The 22,483-nt window shown below is 41.3% G+C and overlaps 1 protein-coding gene across 1 annotated transcript in view; it reads left to right on the top strand.

Moving 5' to 3' along the window:
- Window positions 1-2,863: 2,863 nt before the first annotated feature.
- The window catches only part of rap1b (RAP1B, member of RAS oncogene family), a 95,422-nt gene continuing 75,802 nt past the window's right edge, over window positions 2,864-22,483 (top strand). Inside the window, exon 1 of the mRNA XM_062995970.1 lies at window positions 2,864-2,913. The gene's annotated coding sequence lies outside the window, so the exon portion shown is untranslated. The remainder of the gene's footprint in view (window positions 2,914-22,483) is intronic.

Raw genomic sequence — 22,483 nt, forward strand, 5'->3', positions numbered from 1 at the left:
GGAATTTGTATTAAATTTTTTAATTTTTTGCGGTTTTTTAGCAGGAATGTTAACTTAAAGTGGAAATATATTTATTAATTTTTTATTACATTTTCATTTATTCTGGTCAAGACCACGGCAGATCCAGCTCCACCACAAAAAACAGGGCTTCAGCCTTCCTTAATCATAGACAGTCATGTCTGTGTAGATGCCCGGATGGTCTATAGCACTGCTGAGATTTGCACATTGAATCTTAAAAGGTCTTGTTATTGGGAATTTTTTTTTTTCATTAAATATCAATTATTTATTTTATAATAATTTATCCAGATTTATCCATGCATTTCTAATAAATATGTTCATTAGATAAATCTGGGGGAAGGGGGGGGGGGTCACTGTCGTCTCACAGAAAGATCCTGGGTTTGATTCACAGGTGAAGCGCTCTGGGTCCTTTCTGTGTGGAGTCTGCATGTTCTCCCAGTGTCTGTGTGGGTTTCCTTTGGGAGCTCCAATTTCCTCCCACAGACCAAAGACATGCAGTCAGGATAACTAGAGATACTAAACAATTGCCCTAGATGTGTGTGTGTGTGTGTTTGTCCTTGTTTAAGGTTTTCCTGATTTTTGCCCAGTGAATCGTACCTACGGCAATCATGAACAGGATAAAATGGTGGTAAAGCACACGATGAATAAATGAATTATCTGAACTGAAAAGCACGGTGGTCGAATCATCAAGGTGTGGGGCAGATCAAGTCCAGATCTTAGCATAACCCTAAGATGCTATGGCATGAAGCAGAGGTGGCTGTTCAAGCTAGAAATCCAAGAAACTTTTAAAATAAGGGTAAAGAAAATAATACATCCTGTACCCCCTTAGGGGGCCACAGTATGCCTAGAGGGGGGTCCCGTTGCATTAAATTGAAAAGAGTAAAAAAAAGAATCACATCTGATGGGACGTGAAAATCAGTACACTATTGGCGTATCAGAGATTCTTGTGATGTCATATAGAGATCTATTTTAAACTACCTATAGCCTGCGTAGGGGGTTTTGAGAATGGACACGTATTTGATTTGCCCACCACAAAAGTGCAAAGGTCAAAAGACTCAGTTGTTGATGAATTTAAAGGAATACGATTATCTGGCCATGAAGTTGTTTGTTAGTAAGAGTAGCTGTATATGTAGCTGTATAAGTTCAATCACATAGTTGCATGGTTATTGATGCATTTGTCAACTATTTAAACCTCTATCCCATACTCATTGCCATGGTGCCACTAATTACTTGAAATTACACCCCCCTCCTTTCCCTTTCCCTGAACCAAGTGTCCTCTTTTTTGAAAACCAAAGTATGGTCACCCTACATACCATTTGTCACCCTCACTGAAAGCGTAAGAACAATATCATAACCCATGTCAAGGGAGTCTAAGAGAACAACATTTTATTTATTTTATTAGGATTTTAATGTCATGTTTTACACACTTTGGTTACATTCATGACAGAAACGGTAGTTACTCGTTACACAAGATTCATCAGTTCACAAGTTTTTTTTGTACTGTTCTATACTGGTTCGACCCTTCACCGCTGAATGAGGACGCCTCTCAGCTGACTTGCGACCCCTCCGGTATGCAGTCAGTACAGACTGCATTTTTCACCTGCACGAGTCGAGTTCATACACTAATGGACACTGTGTACGGAGGGTCACACCCCCATCAGCATTATTCCTCAGCCCTGTGCAGGCGCCAACAGTCAGCCAGCAGGGGCCACAGTCGCACCAGTTATGAGGACCTATGATCCGACTCTCTATTTTCTAACTCTGAACAACAGTCAATCGTTGTTCATGCTGCCGCCCAGCCCAGTCGGAGAGGAAGAGTCGAGATTCGATGCGATGCATTCAGAACCCCAACTCTGGTGCACTAGCGTACTTTACCGCTGCGCAACACAGGGTGTGTTCGAAAAGCTAGTGAGCTCTCTACATAGGCAGCATTTTACGTCATCCTGTGCGCGCTCCCGAGAAGGAGGCTGTTCGAAATCCTAGATGCCTTAAAATCCACACTTCTGAGGCATCTTATTATTTCAATGTTATTTTGGCTCAAGAACGAGTGAGCATCCGACGCTGCCTTAGTGATCAAGGCAATCCCAGCATTCATTGCGGGTCGGGTGCTCTTCTCTCACAGAAAAATAAACATGGCTGACGGGGCGGAGAAACGAACGAGTTATTTTCAAACGTAAATAAAATATTACTGATTTTTAATTTGTATAAACTTGTACCGAGTGTTTTTATTTGCAAGTTCGGGCTTGTCAGGAAATGTAACCGTTATCGGTACATGAAGGAAGATGTTATATTGACGTTAGCGTGCTGTGCTACCTCAGTTTATTGGTTTTAATGGCAAGATGCTAAATGCTAAACGCGAAATGCAAAACCCGATGGAATCGGTGTCTAAGTAGCGCGTTCGAATAACCTGCCTTATAAGTCACTGACTTATTACAATCCTCTCTACTAAGGCAGCTGCCTATGTAGACAGTAAGACAGCAAGGCAGCTCCCTAGGTTTTCGAACACACCCAACGTCATGGCCAGTTTAGTATCTCCAATTCACCTCACTTGCATGTCTCTGGACTGTGGGAGAAAACCGGAGCTCCCGGAGGAAACCCACACAGACACGGGGAGAACATGCAAACTCCACACAGAAAGGACCCGGACTGCCCCACCTGGGAAACGAACCCAGGACCTTCTTGCTGTGAGGCGTTAAAAGAAAAAGAAGGCTGCTGTATCTGGTAGGATTTGGAAGCAGCACTGATTTCCCGCCGAGCGTCTCACTAGCAGGGCGCGCGCACAAGAGGCGGGGCTTCGAATGGAGCACGTGACGTCAGGCCGAGCTCCAGCCCGTCAGATGCGAGAGTGTGAGAGAGGGAGAGAGAGGTGCAGAAGGACTGGAGCTGATCTGAGCTGTGAGTACTCTATTCTCTCGGCTTTTCTAACGTTAACCCTTCTGTCACTGTGTGTGTAAAGAAGCGGGATTAAATGTGTTAAACTGGTTTAGCTCGGTGTGGACGTATTGCGCCGGAACTGTTTTGAAGCGGTCCGTTATCGGCAGGCTGTCGAGCAGCGGACCGGTTCGATGTGCAGCAGTACATGCAGCAGAGGTTTGCGGAAGAGCAGGTCAAACGGCTAGAACATGGCGGAGCTGGAGTGAAACAATTCAACTCGTAGCGCTTTCTACACGCCGGTTTATTACTCCGAAGCTCTGTTGAAATGCGTGCTTGTGATATTAAACTGTCGAGCTGAATGAAGCGCTTGGGCTGTTGAAGAAAGAGGGCTTTTATTGTATTTAGTGCGCCGTGGAAGTTCCAGCGGAAATGGAAAAGTTGTACCAATAAGTAGCATAAGGGAACTGGGTGTGTAGGGCTGACAAGGATTGAATTTTTAAGTGTCATGAAACCAAATACATTGTGGAAAAGAACCGAATCTTATGTGTCTATCAGAACGGTGGTTTTATTATTAATATAGCTTTGAAACTGCTTTTCTTGAATGCAGTCTGCTGTCTCTGCATGTGTCTGGTTACAGCGGCCCCACCTAGTTCAGCTCCGAACCCAAGTCCTGGTTTCTTCTATAGAGAAGTAGAAATAGAACTACTCTGTTCCTCTTTCATCTCTTAATAACCAGATTTTATTCTCCACAAGAATGTAATTTATCCAATATAAGGGATTTAAAGAGTTCTTTTGGATGATTGCCAATTGTAGATAAATCCATTTGTCTTGAAAAGACATTAAATGCTCTGCTATTTTTAATGCTTCATCTTAAAACCTGGTTTAGCACTGTGTTAAAGTCCAGACTATACAAATAAAAGCTAATCCTACAGTGAGAGTCCACATATGTCAATGATCAGGGCTTTAAATGGAGCAAGGATGTCACACTGTACACTAGGGCTGGGCGGTATGACCCAAAATTGGTATCACAGTATTTTTTAAGATGATGACGATTTCACGGTATATCATGTTGTGTTTTTCTGTGTATGACTGGGACTTTTTATGTCTGTTGCTTATCCTACTGTCATACATACATAAAATATATAGAAATGAACAATGTTTAACTCTACAGGTCACTGTTGCTATTGCACTTTATAAAAATTTGTTGTATATTCATATGACTAAATTTTATTCCATACTGATATTTCATGTGTACATATATATATATGTGTGTGTGTGTGTATGTATATATGTATATATATATATATATATATATATATATATATATATATATATACACACACACCTTTAATTTACATATCCCTGATTGCAGTTCACTTATAACGTTGAAATAGCGACTAAGACATATCTGGAATCCAGTGTTTTAATTATTGCTCTGAAAGCTTTGTCTATAGAGGAATCGCGTCCTTGCGTATGTGGATTGATACTGTGTTCGTAATGTCGTTGTTTGCATCTTCTATAATTTGTTTTAAATGACAATGGACTCAGGATGCAACCTATGTATCGCCGTATAAATAGCCTCAATGTGCTGATACAGATTAAAATCAAACAAACAATGTTGTTGTTTGCAACCGCCGTGGCTCTACAAACCATGCAATATGTAGTGCTTTTGTTCTTCTGGTGCGTATTTGGTCTTCCTCTCTTCATCCTCCATCTGTTTTTGTTTATTTTTTTCACCATATTGAGGAAACTCTAATCTGTTAACACTGTCATGCTAATGCTACCTGGCTAACTATCTAATCTGCACGGTGCTCCATAGCGCTTTTAGTGGCGAACAATATTACATGATTTGCTGCCTTTTGAAGCCTACAGCTGTTAAAATTAACTATGCTATGGTATGGTGGTTTATGAAAAATCCATACCGTATGAGGAATCAAAGACGGTATACCGAATGTACCGTCATACCGCCCCGCCCTACTGGACACTTGTAAGCCATTTAAGATATAACCATTTTAATGAAGAAAAAACCTAAAGGCGCTCTTGTGCGCTTAAGGTGTTTTTAGAAGACACAGTGGTTCTTATAAGCAACGGTAGTTCAACAGTTGATTTACTAGACTAGTAATCAGAGAGTTGATGCTTTGGATAAACATCTGCTAAATGTTGTAATGTTAAAGTGGAGCTGTAGCTGCTTTTTTAACAGGTTCAGATTTGAAAGTGATTCTTCTTAAAACTGAGGTCAAGTATTCAAGTAAAAAGGAATAGCTAGTACAGGTCTGGTCCAGGTTTTGAATGGATGATATGGTCAATGGTCAGTAGTCCTGGGTGTGACCACTTTACATGAAAACCATCACAATGGTTTTTAAATGTACAGTATATAACTGATTTTTTTTACACATACTTATTTTTAGTTTTAATTCTAAGCCAAAGTCTCATTATGTTAACAAGGAATAGTGCAGTTCTGGTCCACACATGAATTATCAAGGCCTCTGCTTTATCCTGTGTTGGAATTTGCTTTATATGTTAAACACACTTGGGTGTTCCTCAAAGAGTTTTGGATGTTTATCAGTTTTAGGGAGAACCATTCTTACTGCATGTTAGACTCTGAACATGTGGATTTGTATGTAATGTCTTTTTTAATAAGTGGATATTTTGCAGCATGATTTAGTATAAAGGTAAAATTCTGCTGATCATCTTACAATAACAACCGCCAAATGTCAGGAAAAGCTTTAACATAAGACCACACCTTTACTTTTTAGATTAGCATGTTTAGTTAGCACAGTTTGCTTTGCTTTGGCTGTGTTTAAAATCTACATTCTGAAAGCTGAGCTGGTTTTGCTCAATGTGTTTACGGTCATGTTACTGGTTTACATTACTGCATGTTCACTACGCTGGAAAGTTTTGTGTTTTATATTGTAGTGGTTAATAGGGCGACACAGTGGCTCGGTGGGTTTGATCCCTAGGTGGAGCGGTCCAGGTCTGTGTGGAGTTTGCATGTTCTCCCCATGCCTGTGTGGGTTTCCACAGGGAGCTCTGGTTTCTCTCAACAGTCCAAAGGCATATAATTCAGTATTGGAGATACAAAATTGCTGGTGAGGGTGTTTGACGTTGAACTTATACTGATGAATCATGTGTAAACTGTATATGTCCTGTCATGAATGTAACCAAAGTGTAAAACATGATCTTAAAATCCTAATAAATTAATAATGTATGTTAATAATTAGAGATGCATGAGTACCGATACTGGTATCGGGTATTTGCCCGATACCACGCTCATTAACTTGTACTCGTACTCGCAAACGAGGCTCCGATACTAAACATCCGATACCGTGTGCCTAGTGCACGTTGCTGCGTTATGCCTAGTTCACACTACACGACTTTTGCCCTGATTTTCGCTCGGCGACTGGTCGGCGCTAGATTTGCCGGTTCGGGAGCAACTCGGCGTTCGCTCTGCGATCAAAACTCAGCTCTCGATCGCTAAGTGTGAACTATCCAACAACTCGATCCGACCGGCTCACCGAGTTTTCTTGCACGTCAGATCAGAGCGGTAGAGAGAATCTACGGCTCTGCGTCAGATATCTGATCTGAGATGTGCGACTGGGAATGAGTGACATGTCGAACAGCCAATGAGAACGCAGGATACGGTGTGAAAGGAAACGCAGGAGAGGAGTGTAAACAGGTGGGACAGGGGGATAATATAGTTTCTATCAGAATACACCGGCACACACACACACACACGTTTTACAGTATTTCTGACCTGATCGTTCTCTACAAAACATAACAACAAAACACCAACATTGCAAAAATATTTATTAACCTCCAACTCACTACAGAACAATCCATGCTATTCCTGTTGCCAAATCCACTCAGATTCATTTATTTTTCCTCCTTGATTTCATCACGTCAGCGCACAAACACTGATCACTCGCTACTTGTTGACGTGCATTTTTGGACGTGGTATCATTAAACTTCTCGTCACTTCTCACGTGTGTTTTTGTTTAAAAAAAACTGTATTCTAAATAGGTATCGGTATCGGCAAGTACAAAAATACATGTACTTGTACTCGTACTCGGTTGGGAAAAAATGGTATCGATGCATCCCTATTAATAATGTTTGTTTATTGGTTAAAATAAATGAATGTAATTTGTATCTGTATTTATCCAATAATTCTTTCTAGAAGCTAGATCATTGCTAAGCCACTATTTAATTCATTTACCAGTAGATGAATAGTACACAGACCACAGAGACAGAGTTAAAACTGCAAGTTTTAATAAAGCTAAGCTTTTTTATACCTTGTCAGATATTGATCAGCTATACCATGCACACTTAAGGGTTTTTATTAATGGTTAGGTTTCAGGTAGTAGACCTTTACCTTAATGAAACCTTGTAATGTATTCTATTCGCATAGTGTGTGCTATTGCATGGAAGGAAATTATGAGTAAAAATAATATCACCTTTTATTTTAAAGAAACCTAAACTATACACTGATCATCTTGGAATGCATGTTTAACAAAAGACGAGTGTGTGCTAATATTACAGTAGTGTTAAGGACATTTTTTTAATTCAGACCCTGACCTTTTCCAAAATGTTGTATAGATAGACATTTTCATACTTGGCTTTTAGCAGGAAGACACAGAAAACCTTTTTGGATTTCAGTTCTATATCAAAACTGGCTACAAAAGTATTAACAGTAACCTCATGTTTAATGTTTTTAGCTCTTTTGTACCTGCATGTCTTTAACCGACCCACATAACAGACTTGCTGATAGCAGCTGATGTTTAAGGGTTGGGCCAGTATGACGACTTCACCCTGCTCTAGTCAGAACTTGATACCGTCCCACTCGGAGTGAGAGGAAGGAAATCCCTGTAATAGGGGGTCCTCCTGGGCAGAGAGGAATGCTGCTGTTGAGGCTCCTTTGGAAAAAAATAGCTTAAATAGCTTTAGGTTTGTTTTTATAGAGCAGGGTTCACAGGTTGTGCAGCAGTTCATGGCTTGTGTTGCTTCTGTGTTAAAAGTAGGCACAGATACGGATATCACTAATGCCCAAAATGCGCTTCTGTCTATCCGGTAGAAACCTTAAAGGAAATTCTTACTCAAGACTCAACATAATACCTATCCTGCCATGAAATGACACATACGTGTTAAACATGGCATTAAAATCCAAGAGTCCTAGAGATAAATCCTAGGTGCAATACCAATATCTAGTATCTTCCTAAAGGAGGAATAGAGTTGAACAGTAAATACACAATGAGGCTTAACATTACGACCACCTTCCTAATATTGTGTTGTTCCCCCTTTTGCTGCTTCATACACAACAAACTGTGATGCACTGTGTATTCTGACACCTTTCTATCAGAACCAGCATTAACTTCTGTTAACCAACTAACTTGTTGGTTCAGACCACAAGGGTCAGCCTTCGCTCCCCACGTGCATCAATGAGCCTTGGCTACCCATGACCCTGTCGCTGGTTTACCACTGTTCCTTCTTTGGACCACTTTTAATAGATACTGACCACTGCAGTTTTTTACTAAAACATTTAGCATTTTATTTATTAGGATTTTATATATTTTTTTCCCATTTGCCTCCCAATTTAGCATACACAATTTTGTCTTCCGCTGCTGAGAGATGCCAGATCGCATCCGAGGAGAGCACGTCACTGTACACGCCTCTTTCGACACATGTACAGCCCTCTTCTTCTCGCCCATGCATTCTGCACAGGAGTCTCTTCTGCCAATCAGGATCCTTACACAGCATATGAAGACCCACCCACCCACACATAGTCCGGCCCCCACCCTGCAGATACGGTGGCCAATTAGTATCTGCTGCAGGCACTGCCAATTACGCCCGCTAGATGGCGCCCAGCCGACCGGTGGCAACACCGAGTTTCGAATCGAGGAGTTCAGAAACTCGGTACTGGTGTGCCAGCAGAATATCCCGCTGCGCCACCTGGGAGCATTTATTAGGATTTTAACATCATGTTTTACACACTTTGCTTACATTTATGGCAGGACAGGTAGTTACTCCTTACACAAGATTCATCAGTTCAAGTTCATGTCAGACATAGTCAATGGACCCATGCAGACATGAGGAGAACATGCAAACTTCACACAGAAAGGACCCAGACCGCTTCACCTGGGGATAGAACCCAAAACCTTCTTTCTGTGAGGAGATAGTGCTACCCACTGAGCCACTGTGCCGCCCTTTATTTATATTATATTTATGTATAATGTGATTTGTCTTGACGACAATTCCTCTTTTTGCTGCCTATTCAGCCTTTAATGTAATCGGTCAGTAAATTCATTTTTGAACTGCTGTAATATAACATTGTTTTTACTTTTAATTATTTTTGGTACTGGCACACTGGCTTATTATAAATATTGCTGTATCATTTCTACATTATAATTACATGGTATTGTGTTTACAATGACAGCCCTAGGTGAACTGTGGGGCAAGCTGTAGCCTAGTGGTTAAGGTACTGGACTAGTAATCAGAAGGATGCTGGTTCAAGCACCACCACTGCCAGGTTGCTGCTGTTGGGCCGTTGACCAAGGCCCTTAACCCTCAGTTGCTCAGACTGTATATTGTAACTGCTGTAAGTCGCTTTGGATTAAGGCGTCTGCTAAATGCTGAAAATGTAAATGTAAAAACTGTAGCTTGTGGCTAGTCAGTCTTGTAAGATTTTAACATTATTTGCTTAAAATCATTTTTTTTTAAAGAAATGACATCTTTGCTCTCACAACCATCTTGTTCAGCTCTGCTCTTACACCTGGGCTTCAGGATACCCGACTTACATGTCATCACGGACTCAAATGTACTAAACTTTCTGTGTGGGTGGTCAGAGGTGTTCATTATGAGTTCATCTAAACACTCTCATTTAGAAATTGAAAGTTTTCTGATAGAGACTTTTGGGAACACAAGAGGAAAGATGATGCTCTTGGGAGGAAGAGCGGGAAAGAATTTGGGTATGGGGGAAGAGACCGGTGGGTGTTCCACAGCGATTTGGCCCACTTCCTCTTCAGGCCAAAGGGCCTTGTGAAATCTGGTGGCCTTGTCATGCTTTCCTTCCTTCATGTCATCATGATGACTGTACTGAGGGAAACGAGATGTATTTAGAGCCACCAGTTGACTGCTCGTATTTGAAATTCTATCAGCTGTTGTTTTATAGTTCCAGTTCATTAGCTGTTATGTCGGTTTCTTTATTAGCTTAATGGCACGGCGTGTTTGGGATCTTGCAAGGCTTGCTGGTCTAATTCGGTGCAGTTTTGTTGTGATCCTTACAGACACTGGCATTTGAAATCTAGCTTTTATTTCACATTATCGACTTCATTCAAGCATGTGCGCTATGGCTGATGGCTGTGATGGCTGTGACGGCTATTTGTGGCTGTCTGCAGTAATATTGTTTGCGCTATTCTTCCAAGCTTAGAACTAGATAAATGCATTTAATTATTACTTCATTGTAAAACCGCAACTGACCAAATGAGCCAAATAAAACTAACAAAGGGGGATCTTGCAAGTTTTTACTGAAATCCCTTAAAAGTTGCCAGATTTTTGTCATTTGCATATTTACTGAAAGACAACCCACCTTCCTGTATGTCACTAGTGTGACTGCAGATTTTATATCAGGCAGGAGCTTCATGTAATTTGAACACTTACACCCAGTTGATTAAACATTTGATTGGTATTCATTTACATTTACATTTTCAGCATTTAGCAGACGCCTTTATCCAAAGCAACTTACAGTACAGTTACAGTATACAGTCTGAGCAATTGAGGGTTAAGGCCCTTGCTCAAGGGCTCAACATCAGCAATCTGGCAGTGCTGGGGCTTGAACCAGTGACCCTCTGATTACTAGTCCAGTACCTTAACCACTAGGCTACAGCTTAGTGGTATTCATTGGATTTCTTTGCAAAATTACACAATATCACCAGCGGCAAAGCTGCGATATTGTGACCGATTACAATTCAAACAATTGAGGGTAAGGGGCCCAGCAGTGGCACGTACCAGCAACCTTCTGATCACTAGTCCAATCACTAAACTGCCGCTGCTGTACAGTTTTTTATTAAAATGATTTGGATATTTTGCGTAATGTTCCAAAGAAAAGGTAAAACTTGTATAATATGGTATTATTGTATAATAATGAATGAGCTTTAATATATAGACTGGGGCAGCACGGTGGCTCGGTGAGTAGCACTGTCACCTCACAGCAAGAAGGTCCTGGGTTCCATTCCCAGATGGATCGGTCCAGGTCCTTTTTACTGAAAGACAATCCACCTTCCTGTATGTCACTAGTGTGACTGCAGATTTTATATCAGGCAGGAGCTTCATGTGATTTGAACAATTACACCCAGTTGATTAAAACAGCTGATTGGTATTGATTGGATTTCTTTGGGCCTTATGTGATGGCCGGCTTGGGCAGGAGGAGTCTGGCTTTCTCTAATTGCAGACGAGTGGAATATTAAATTGTAGTAATAATAAAAAGTCAAATCTGATTTCAGTGTATTAATAAAACACTTACATGGGCCACTTTAATTTTACAGTAGTGGAAAGTTTGCTGATTAGAGTATCTTGTGCCTGGCTGGTATGAACACCTACACACAAACAATGGCTCATTTGTGTGCAAAATTAAGTACCAGGGCCATATGGGTGTTTGGACTTGTATGATATGATGAAACAGTCAATTCTGTTAACTAAACATGTTCTAATTTAACTTGCTGACTTAATTAGACGTGTTTTAATTGCCTCCTTTTTACAACACTAGTGGTTCAACGCAAATGTCTGGATCAGAACCAGGATTGGAAAATGTCTACTCATTGACCTTCCAGTTCCATTTGTTGAACAAACCAAAGTAGGTATGATAAAGAGCACTTTATCAAGGGCTGTGCTGTTCACAATGCCAGTTAAGGCTGGACAGTGTGGTAAAATACACCGTTTGTTAATAATAGTGTGTCTGGGTAGTGATTCAGCTCTACAATTTACCACAGTAAACTATAACCTGTAACAAAAGAACTGACTGTAATTTAAAAATCATTGTTTATTTAACACTGTCTGTTAAAATGTTCATTTTAATTCATTTCCATTTTGACCATTGCTGTATCTGCTTTCTCTGTAATCATTGTGTGCAGTGCATCAACACACCTCAGACATGACACTGGTTTTTCAGGGGCCCTCATATCCCTCTAGATCCAGACTTAGCCGGTATACATCATGTCAGTATTTAGACACCTGATTGGCTGGGGATTCAGCCCCTGGATCCCAGCAGTAGCGTCCTAGCGCACTTTCCCAGTCTGTCACTTCATTTTCAAAAGCTTGGATCTGACGCTTGATTCCAATTGTGAGTGCTGCTACAGAGTGCTGCTACAGAGCTCTGCCGAGAAAGACTGCTGATTTGACACGCATCCTTACTCACCACCAGCGCGCCAGCTCTGTTTACAGCTGCATTTCGAGATTTTTATCCCAACAGGAAATAAAACTATTACACACAGAAATCACAAACGCTGAAGCTGTGAATTTGTGATTACAATGCAAGCAATTGAGGGTAAGGGGCCCAGCAGTGGCAAGTTGGTGGTGTTGGGGCTTGTATCACCATTGCTGGTATGAGTGGATAAGACACAGCAGTGCTGCTGGAGTTTTTAAATACCGTGTCCACTTACTGTTCACTTTATTAGACACTCCTACCTAGTTGGTTCACCTTGTAGATGTAAAGTCAGAGACAGTCGCTCATCTGTTGCTGCTGTTTGAGTTGGTCATCTTCTAGACCTTCATCAGTGGTCACATGACGCTGCCTAGTTGGTGAACTATTCTCAGTCCAGCAGTGACAGTGAGGTGTTTAAAAACTCCCATCAGCATTGCTGTGTCTGATCCACTCATACCAGCACAACACACACTAACACACCACCACCATGTCAGTGTCACTGCATTGCTGAGAATGATCCATCACCTAAATAATACCTGCTCTGTAGTGGACCTGTGGGGGTCCTGACCATTAAAGAACAGCATGAAAAGGGGGCTAACAAAGCATGCAGAGAAACAGATGGACTACAGTCAGTGATTGTAGAACTACAAAGTGCTCCTATATGGTAAGTGGAGCTGATAAAATGGACAGTGAGTGTAGAAACAAGGAGGTGGTTTTAATGTTATGGCTGATCAGTGTAAATCTATATTGTGGTTAACAGTTCTTTTTATCATGACAGTTGATCAGTACTTGGGTGGCTCATCAGTAAGTTTCGCTAGCCCTGGCATCAAGGGTTCGACTTCTTTGCAGCGCTGTGGGCCGGTCGGGTGTCTACATACAGACGTGATTGGCTATGCTTTCCTTATTTGGAAATATTTCTACTTCTTCGACTGGTTTGTTTGTGCAAGAGAGTAACATGTCACATGGGGGAAGTTGATCCTGCAACTAAGGAAGCTGATGGCGTGATTACGGACTCTAACAACACTCAGTGTAGGAATAAAGGAAATTACTGCTACAAGGCTATGGTATTTTAGCACAGTGTGTAATAATGCTACTGTTTTGTGATATAATGAGAAAAGCTACATTTACAATTAAGCTTGCTGTTATATTAAACTATTTCTTCAACCAAAATAAATCATTTGGGTTTATGTGGGGGTGTTTTGTCAAGGGTTTGACACTACAACAACCCAAAAGTGTAACAAACTGCTTAATACTGTTTATTTCTGGTCTTTCCTCCATTTGTGTTTGCAGTTTGTATGGAATTAGATTGTCAAAGGTATTGCTGGAATAATAATAAATTGAATAAAAATGAAAGATCGGGCGCCAAGGTGGCGCAGCAGGATATTCTGCTAGCACACCAGCGCAGAGATTCTGAACTCCTTGGTTTGAAATTCTCCATTGCTGGGTGCCATCTAGCGGGCATAATTGGCCTGCAGCAGACACGGTTCTGCTAGGGCAGGATGACCGGACTATGTGGGTCGGGTCTTCCAACGCTGTGTAAGGACCCTGATTGGCAGATATAGAGGCGCCTGTGGAGAGTGCATAGGTGAAAAAGGGTTCCGCTAAGGGCTGCGTGTGGATCGGAGGAGGTGTGAGCAGCAATGTACCCACCTCGACTGCAATCAGGGATCCTCCAGCAGCAGAAGACAAATTGACTACACTAAATTGGGAGAAAATGCATAAATATAATAAAGAAAGATCTTGTACTAAAAAAAGATCACATACGTTTCCTGTTTTTCGACTCCAGCTTTTTTCATTTCTGCTTTTTATCACAAAGATCTAAAAAAAAATTTTTTATTCCTTTTTTCATTCAATAATATTAACACGCATCTTATTCCATGCTTTTTTGATGTTGCAGATCTCAGCCTGCATATTAAGTTCACACTATTTATTATATAACAGTTCTGTGAGGGTGGGGGCTAGCACATGCATCCTCTGAGACACCAAAAGCCAGAGTGGCTGTTTATAAGCTGCTACTTGGGCAGCACGGTGGCTCAGTGGGTAGCACTGTCGCTTCACAGCAAGAAGGTCTTGGGTTTGATTCCCAGGTGGAGCGGTCTGGGTCCCTTCTTGTGGAGTTTTCATGTTCTCCCCGTGTCTGTATGGGTTTCCTCTGGGAGCTCTGGTTTCCTTCTGCAGTCCAGAGACATGCAAGTTAGGGTGAATTGGAGATTGAAAATTGTCCATGACTGTTTGACATTAAACTTTAAAAAAAAAATTATTTTCTCCCCTTTTTCTCCCCTTTAGCACGTCCAATTATCCAATTTGCATCGTGCTTCCTCTCTGTCTATGCCGAGCTCTGCCCTGACCGAGGACCCTGACTGAGCAGCAGCCGTCTGCGTTTTTTCACCTACACATTGACGAGTGTGGCGCCACCTAGCGTTGCATGCGGAGAGACACACCCTAAGAGCACTCTTTCCTCATCTCTTGTCCAGGTGCCTCTAATCAGCCGGCAGAGGTCGTAACTGCACCATTCTGACAGAAAGAAACCCCCTTCCGGCCCCTTGTCCCGCCCCCCCAACTGAACAACCGGCCAATCGTTGTTCATGTAGCCACTCAGCCTCGAGCCGGTAAGGCAGAGCTGCATTCGATACCATGTATTCGGAATCCAGCTCTGATTGCAGCGCGTGTTTTTACCGCTGCGCCACCTGAGCGGCTCGTTTGACATTAAACTTGAACTGATGAATCTTGTGTAACGAGTAACTACCTGTTCTGTCATGAATGTAATCGAAGTGTACAAAAAATGATGTTAATAAATATAAGTTGTTGGTTAAAATGGAATGCCATCTTTTTCAGGTTGATTCGGTTAGGTCATTGCCAGGAACAGGCTTGTAGTGTAATCAGGGTTTAAACTAGTGAGCACAGGATGCTGAAGGAACACAACCATGTCCTAACTTTATATTTTGAACTTGCGTCCAGCTCCCTTGGCCATTCTGTTTTTGTAATCTGCATCCAAACCAGCCGGTTGTCACCAAGTGCTTTACATCTTTCAGCATGGGGATCATGCCTGTGCTACAGGCTTAGATTTGATTTAGCCGGACATGCTCAGTAGTTGTGTCCTTTGTGTCTCTTCCAGTGTCAGTTCACGGTCACTTTAGAAGTATTTCATAATTGTCTTGACTACTACCACCCTGTAAGCTAACAGAAGCAGGTATGGAGTGGGTGTTGAGTGGGCGAAACACTAACAGTCTTTATTTGTCTTTGTTTGTGATCATATAGCTGATTCATTTGACCCAATATGAAACAAGTGCACAACACAAATAAATAAGAGGTGTGTTTTTAACAAGGCTTTTATTAAACAGTCACATAAAAGAAACTCAAGACAACAGAAGACCAGTTTTTAACCTACCCTGCAGCCATGAAAATATAAAATGGACCAAAGTATAAAGACAAGACAAAATACTCAGACAGAAATATAATACTTATTTTTGCCATTAAATGACACACGTGTTAAAGATGGTGTAAAAACCCAAATAAATCAATAAATTAAATAGTCACAAAAGAAGCAAACGTTTTCATTTGTGTTGCAAGAGGACTTGGGCTCAAATCCCAGACAAGCATGGAGATTCTGAACTCCTCGTTTCGAAACTCAACGGTGCCACCGGTCAGCTGGGCGCCATCTAGCGGGCATAATTGGCAGTGCCTGCAGGGAGGGATGACCGAACTATGTGGGCGGGGTCTTCAAACGCTGTGTAAGGACCATGAATAGCAGATAGAGAGGCGCCTGTGCAGATTGTATGAAAAAGGGTTCCGCTGAGGGCTGCACACAGGTCAGAGGTGAGCAATTTACCAACCTTGACTGCAACCGGGGATCCCCCAGCAGCGGAAGACAAATTGACTACACTAAATCAGGAGAAAATGCATAAATAAAATAGAAAATACATAAATAAATACAAAATTATCCCAGACAGACAGACTTCATCTCTTTGCTTATATATTTAACATTTATAAGAGATATAACTGACAGTATCAATGCTTGACTTTTACTAATACCTTTATTGTCATTGTACAAGTACAACGAGATTCAGTGTGCTCTACTTAGTAAATAAAATAAAATATAAAAAGTATATTAAGAAAAAAAAAATACACATACATACAAGTAGTTAAGAAGTTGGGTAGTAGTATATACAACCAGTCATATACAACCATTTTACACATAGAGGTAGTAACAGGTTGTGCATAGAGGTAGTAATAGAGGATCCGGAAGTAGAGGCTCCGGTTCCATGTAAGATGTACCGTGCAAAGTACAAGTACCAAGTCAATATGGCAATGGCATTAGCAATGTCATTTAACCTGTCTTTTGTGTACTCGTTAGCATCGGAGGTAGTGTTATGTCGTATTTTTTGACATACAATACTAGTAAATATAACTGAAGTGTTACAGGGTATTAAAAAAAAAGAACATAAACAATAAGAAACCAAATGAGACAAGTGCGTAGGCAGTGTAAACAAGACAGGGCGGTCAACCATTAGCTGTTTGCCTTTATAAGGTTGACGTCATTGTTGGTCCACCAAGTAACATCCGACACGCGACATCCAGGGCCTTACCTAACTAGTAGACTGGTGGGAGGAGAAAATAGGGAAAAATAGAAACGAAGGAGGTAAAAAGTCACTTTATTAAAATAAAACAAAGGATAGAATAAATATAATGTCATCATAATTAGCTACGTAGTAGATATTCATTCATGGATTCCCATGGCTTTTAAACACATTGTTAGTGTGTTTATGGATGGTCTTAGACCACAAACGACTTGTTTTATTATGAGCTGACTAGTTACCATACATTTCCCTTAATTTTGTTTTTCATACTCATATTCTCATTCTGGCTTGGTCAGAAGTAAACATGTTATATATTCATATCTAGAGGCAAGAAAACAGTCTGGGTGACTGTCTGGATCTATGTTAATGATGCACACTGACCATTGTTTCATAAACGTTTACGTGCTTTTTATTTTTTTTTCGTCCTTTTTTCCCCCGACAACCGGTCACCTAGGTGAAGTGATTGACTTGCAAATGCCATGTTGCACTGTCTGTTGTTTTGACTGATTCGAGGGTTAAAGCTTTGCCTATTTTAAGACATGACGCTTGCACTACACATGCTTTGCAGGAAGGAATGGGCGTTTGACAACAATACATACAAACATACCACAGAAATGATTTATTTTTTTCTGATGATCACATGATGTAAAATATCCTGTAACGTTCTGTAGTTTTAGCATTATTTGGACATTTATGCATTGTGACTTCTCTGTACAGTTTCTTGGTTTCATATCGTTTATCGTTGCTGGTGCTAAAACCAGAGCTTGTAAGTATTGAATATTTAAAAGGGTTTGAGTATCTCCGAGTGCTTTATCCATGAGCTGAAGTGGCTGTGCTGATGTGGCTTATACGCTGCCTTGAGCTGCCCTTTTCTTCGGGCACTCATGAAAGCCTCAGTAACATCAAACGAGATCATCTGAAAGGAAGTCTAGTCTTTGTGTAAATGATCTTATGAGCTTCATGCCAGACTCGCTAAGTGTCACAGTAATTTAGGTTTTTTGCTTTGGCAACTTACATTAAAATGCTAAGTGATTAAATAAAACTGCTTTACAAGAAGACAAAAATACCATGCAATGTTTTTATTTTCCTTTATTTAATAAAGCTTACAGAAGTTAAATGGACCTGCTCGACCCTCAATCAGGAAAATACAAAAGCAATAACATTAAAACCACCTCCTTGTTTCTACACTCACTGTCCATTTTATCAGCTCCACTTACCATATAGAAGCACTTTGTAGTTCTACAATTATTGACTGTAGTCCATCTGTTTCTCTACATACTTTTTTAACCTGCTTTCACCCTGTTCTTTAATGGTCAGGACCACCACAGAGCAGGTATTATTTAGGTGGTGGATCATTCTCAGCACTGCAGTGACACTGACATGATGGTGGTGTGTTAGTGTGTGTTGTGCTGGTATGAGAGGATCAGGCACAGCAGCGCTGCTGGAGTTTTTAAATACCGTGTCCACTCGATTTGACACGCCTACCTAGTTGGTCCACCTTGTAGATGTAAAGTCAGACGATCGCTCATCTATTGCTGCTGTTTGAGTTGGTCATGTTTGAGATCTTCATCAGTGGTTACAGGACGCTGCTCGCAGGGCGCTGTTGGCTGGATATATTTGGTTGGTGAAATATTCTCAGTCCAGCAGTGACAGTGAGGTTTTATCCACTCATACCAGCGCAACACACACTAACACACCACCACCATGTCAGTGTCACTGCAGTGCTGAGAATCATCCTAAATAATACCTGCTCTGTGGGGGTCCTGACCATTAAAGAACAGCATGAAAGGGGGCTAACAAAGCATGCAGAGAAACAGATGGGCTACAGTCAGTAATTGTGCTTCCATATGGTAAGTGGAGCTGATAAAATGGACAGTAAGTGTAGAAACAAGGAGGTGGTTTTAATGTTATGGTTAATCAGTGTAAAAATATAAAACACTGCTTATGTATTGCTTATGTAGTGTTTTTTATTCTTCATGTGGAGGAATTTATATGAGCATAATTGAGGATGTTTCAAATGTATTGACCAATTTGTGTTCAGAAAATAAGATGAAGTATTTGTGTTGATCATGTATAGTTGAGATGTTCATTTCTTTACATTTATTATTAATCAGCATTTAGTAGACGCTCTTACCCAGAACGATTTACAGAAGTGCTTCCACAGTTTTTTCCGGGTTAGAAAGTGTATGTCAGTCCTCAGTTTAGTAAAGAGGTGAATCGTTAATCGTCTTCTGAAAATGGTGACCGACTCAGCTGTTCAGACAAACGGGAAGTTTGTTCCACCACTTGGGAGCCAGTACAAAAAAAGAGCCTTGATCCTGTGTCTTCCTCGAGTGTTGGGTGGGGGATCAAGACGAGCGAGACTTGTGACTCAGAGGTTGTGTAGTAATACCACGGTGCTGTTGAATCCTGGCTTCTGATTTTCTGAAGATGTGGATTGATATTATATAACAGGACCGCTTATATGAACAGCTCTGTAGTGCCAGTTGGAGGGTAAATCACAGCTGTATATTTAATCCCCTTGTTCCAACGTGGTGCATATTTAACATCGCCATAGCAACAGATGCTACACAAGGGACTCGTAGGCTAAATATCATTAAATGTAGTACGACCGTAACCTGATTACAGAAAAGAACCGAAATGGTAAAATGTAATGCTTCACCTTTTGGTAAGCTCATTCCTGTCTTGCAGTTAATTTCCGAGCTTGAGCAGTGAATTCTTAAGTCGCCTCTAGTCTGCTGGGTGGGAAAAGACCTGACTATCAACTGGTGGGGTTATCAACGTTGTGTAAGGACCCTGATTGCCCAGGGCACCTGTACAGAGGTGCAGAGATCGGGGTGTCCGTGCACAAAAAAACAACCATGCTCAAATCCACCAAAGTATGGGAGAATAAGAAGGGATTGGTGGACTGCGCATTTGTTGGAGGAGAATATACAACCTCCTTGGACGCCATTGGGGTCCCCAGGAGCGGATTGGCTGTGCTAAATTGGGGAGGAAATGCATAAAAAATGCAAAAGCGGCCTTAAGGTGCTGATTTTGGAGCAGGGGTTTTATTCTTGCATGGCAACCTCTTCACCCATAGCAATGTAAAGCTCGCAGAGCTGTATACGTTTTTTAAAAATAAAGTAGTATGTGTTTTAAATATTCATAGCCTGGAAAAAGTTGCCGAAATCGTTAAAATCCCAGCACTGCCCTCCTGTGCGTCCCTTTCAAGTGCGTGTGAACTTTAGGTAACCGCAGGAGCTGGTAATAGTTAAGAATCTGTCCTTGTCTCACCTTCCTGCACTAATAATGAATGACTGATAAGTTCTTAGTCACCCTGTAGTTTAATGTGTGTAATTCCGGACAACATCTGCACACACTGGGTCTTTCAGGGCAGAGGTTTAATAGTGCTCATTTAAAATATAAACCATCAAAGGCAGAAAGATTTAATCTATTGAGTAACACGTCTTGTAATGTGAATCCAGCCTTGATTTTTACCAAAGCAGGAAATTCCATCTGCGAATGAATGCTCAGTGACAGACACAGGCTCACTCAAGGAGTCAAAAAAAAGGACGGAAAGGCGATAGACATGTCATTGTGGCTCGTATGAGCAGTCTGCCTCTGATGTAATGGGCCTGACACTTGTTACCTTGAAGTAATGACATGGTTTCCTCTACAGCGGAGTTTAAAATGAGCTCCAGAAAAGGCTCGACTAACAGCAAAACACGCTGAATGATTTTTTTTCTCGTGTGGTTTGAGCTAATGACAGGCACGGACCAGACTGTGTTGCTGTAGTCATTTACATCTGGGACTAGGGCTGCCACGATTGGTCGACCTAGTCGATATTTTAAGTCGATGCATCGTTTTTAAAACGATGTTTATAAATGATCCTTTTTAATTTCTACAATGTTTCCATTCATATAAGCGTATATATGATTTCCCTCAGCACTACATGACCCAAGTCGAATTTGGTGCAGTCACTGGTTGACGGCATTAAGCGCAGTCTTAAAAAATGCCGTCTGCAGCAGAGTCAGAAGCGATGTTGCACATCTTGTTTTGTTAAACTTCTTAATCGCGTAGAGCCTAGAATACCGTATTTCTTAGTGAGTTCAGTTAGGGCGCATTTTTACTTTTATATTGTTTCATTAAGCTTCTTAATCGCGGAGATGATCTTGGAATACAGTCATTCTAAGCGAGTTCAGTTAGGCCGCGTTCACACGCGCCGCACACTTGCTCCGTTGGACTTACGATTTTTGCGGTTAAGATCCGGTTCTTTGTCCCACCCCCCAACTGAGCAACCGGCCAATCGTTGCTCATACAGCCACTCGGCTTCGAACCGGTGAAGCAGAGCTGGATTCGATACGAGGTACTCAGAATCCAGCCCTGGTTGCAGCGTGTCTTTTTACAGCTGCGCCACCTGAGCGGCAGTAGAGAGGATTCTAATAAGTCAATGACTTATAAGGCAGGTTATTCGAACTGTGTATGACCCTTGTTGTCTTCCGTTTACTGTTTTTGCCTGCGCCCTTTGGTTTTCTCTGCCTGTCTGTTTATCCTCTGGTTTTGGACTCTGTCTGATTTTGTACACTGTTTTTGCCCTTTTGATATTAAACTTTCCTTGATCTATATTCCACGAGCGTCTGGTCAGTTTCTGCCTCGTGACATGTTGGTATCTTAATTAAAATATAAGGTATGTAAACTTAACAAACAATCGTGATTGTCACATTTCTAACATGGTGTGAAAACGTTAATTCGAATTAACCGAATTAATCGTGAAAATCGCCCAGCACTATGCGAAACCACACATATTTTTGTCTCTGACACCACCAGAGATGGTATTGATTAAAGAGGAAGTTGTTTGCATTTTTCATATGTGCTTATCTGATTTTAAAACTTCCTCCTAATGCCTTCAGTATGATGATTTTTGCATTTTGTGCTGAAGATCATCGGCTTTCTTCTTCTTCTTCTTCTTCTTCTTCTTCTTCTTTTATTTAAGGGGTTTTAAAAAAAATCTGACCTTTCCTTGACAACAAGTGTCATTGTATTGTATTGTATTGTCAGCTCATCATCTCAAACTGAATCCCAGCAAGACGGCGCTGTTACTTATTCCTGGAGATCAGATCAATCTCCAACCCAGGAGCTAGTCATCTCTCTTGATGACTCCTAGATCAGATCATCTGATAATGTAAGAAACCTTGGTGTTGTCCTGGATAACCAGCTGACCTTCTCTACTCATGTAGCCAACATGACAAGATCGTGCCGGTTCCTCCTCTACAACATCAGGAAGATTCGACCATTTCTGTCCATAGAAGACTACTGCAACTCCCTCCTGGCAGGTGCTCCTATGTCCACTATTAAACCCTTGCAACTTATTATGCATTTTGTCACCCACACTAGCCGAGTACATATATGCGAATCAGCCCTGTGTACGGAGAGACACACCCTGATCCGCACTCTTTCCCCGCCTCTGTGCAGGCGCCATCAATCAGCCAGCAGAGGTCATAGTGCATCAGTTACGAGGAGTCCCTATCCGGCTTAATACCCCACCCCTATATGAACAACAGGCCAATTTTTGTTCATGTGGCCGCTCAGCCCAGCCGGATGGCAGAGGACGTATTCGAAATCT

Source organism: Trichomycterus rosablanca, chromosome 1 (assembly GCF_030014385.1).
Source record: "Trichomycterus rosablanca isolate fTriRos1 chromosome 1, fTriRos1.hap1, whole genome shotgun sequence".
Classification (NCBI taxonomy): Eukaryota; Metazoa; Chordata; class Actinopteri; order Siluriformes; family Trichomycteridae; genus Trichomycterus; species Trichomycterus rosablanca.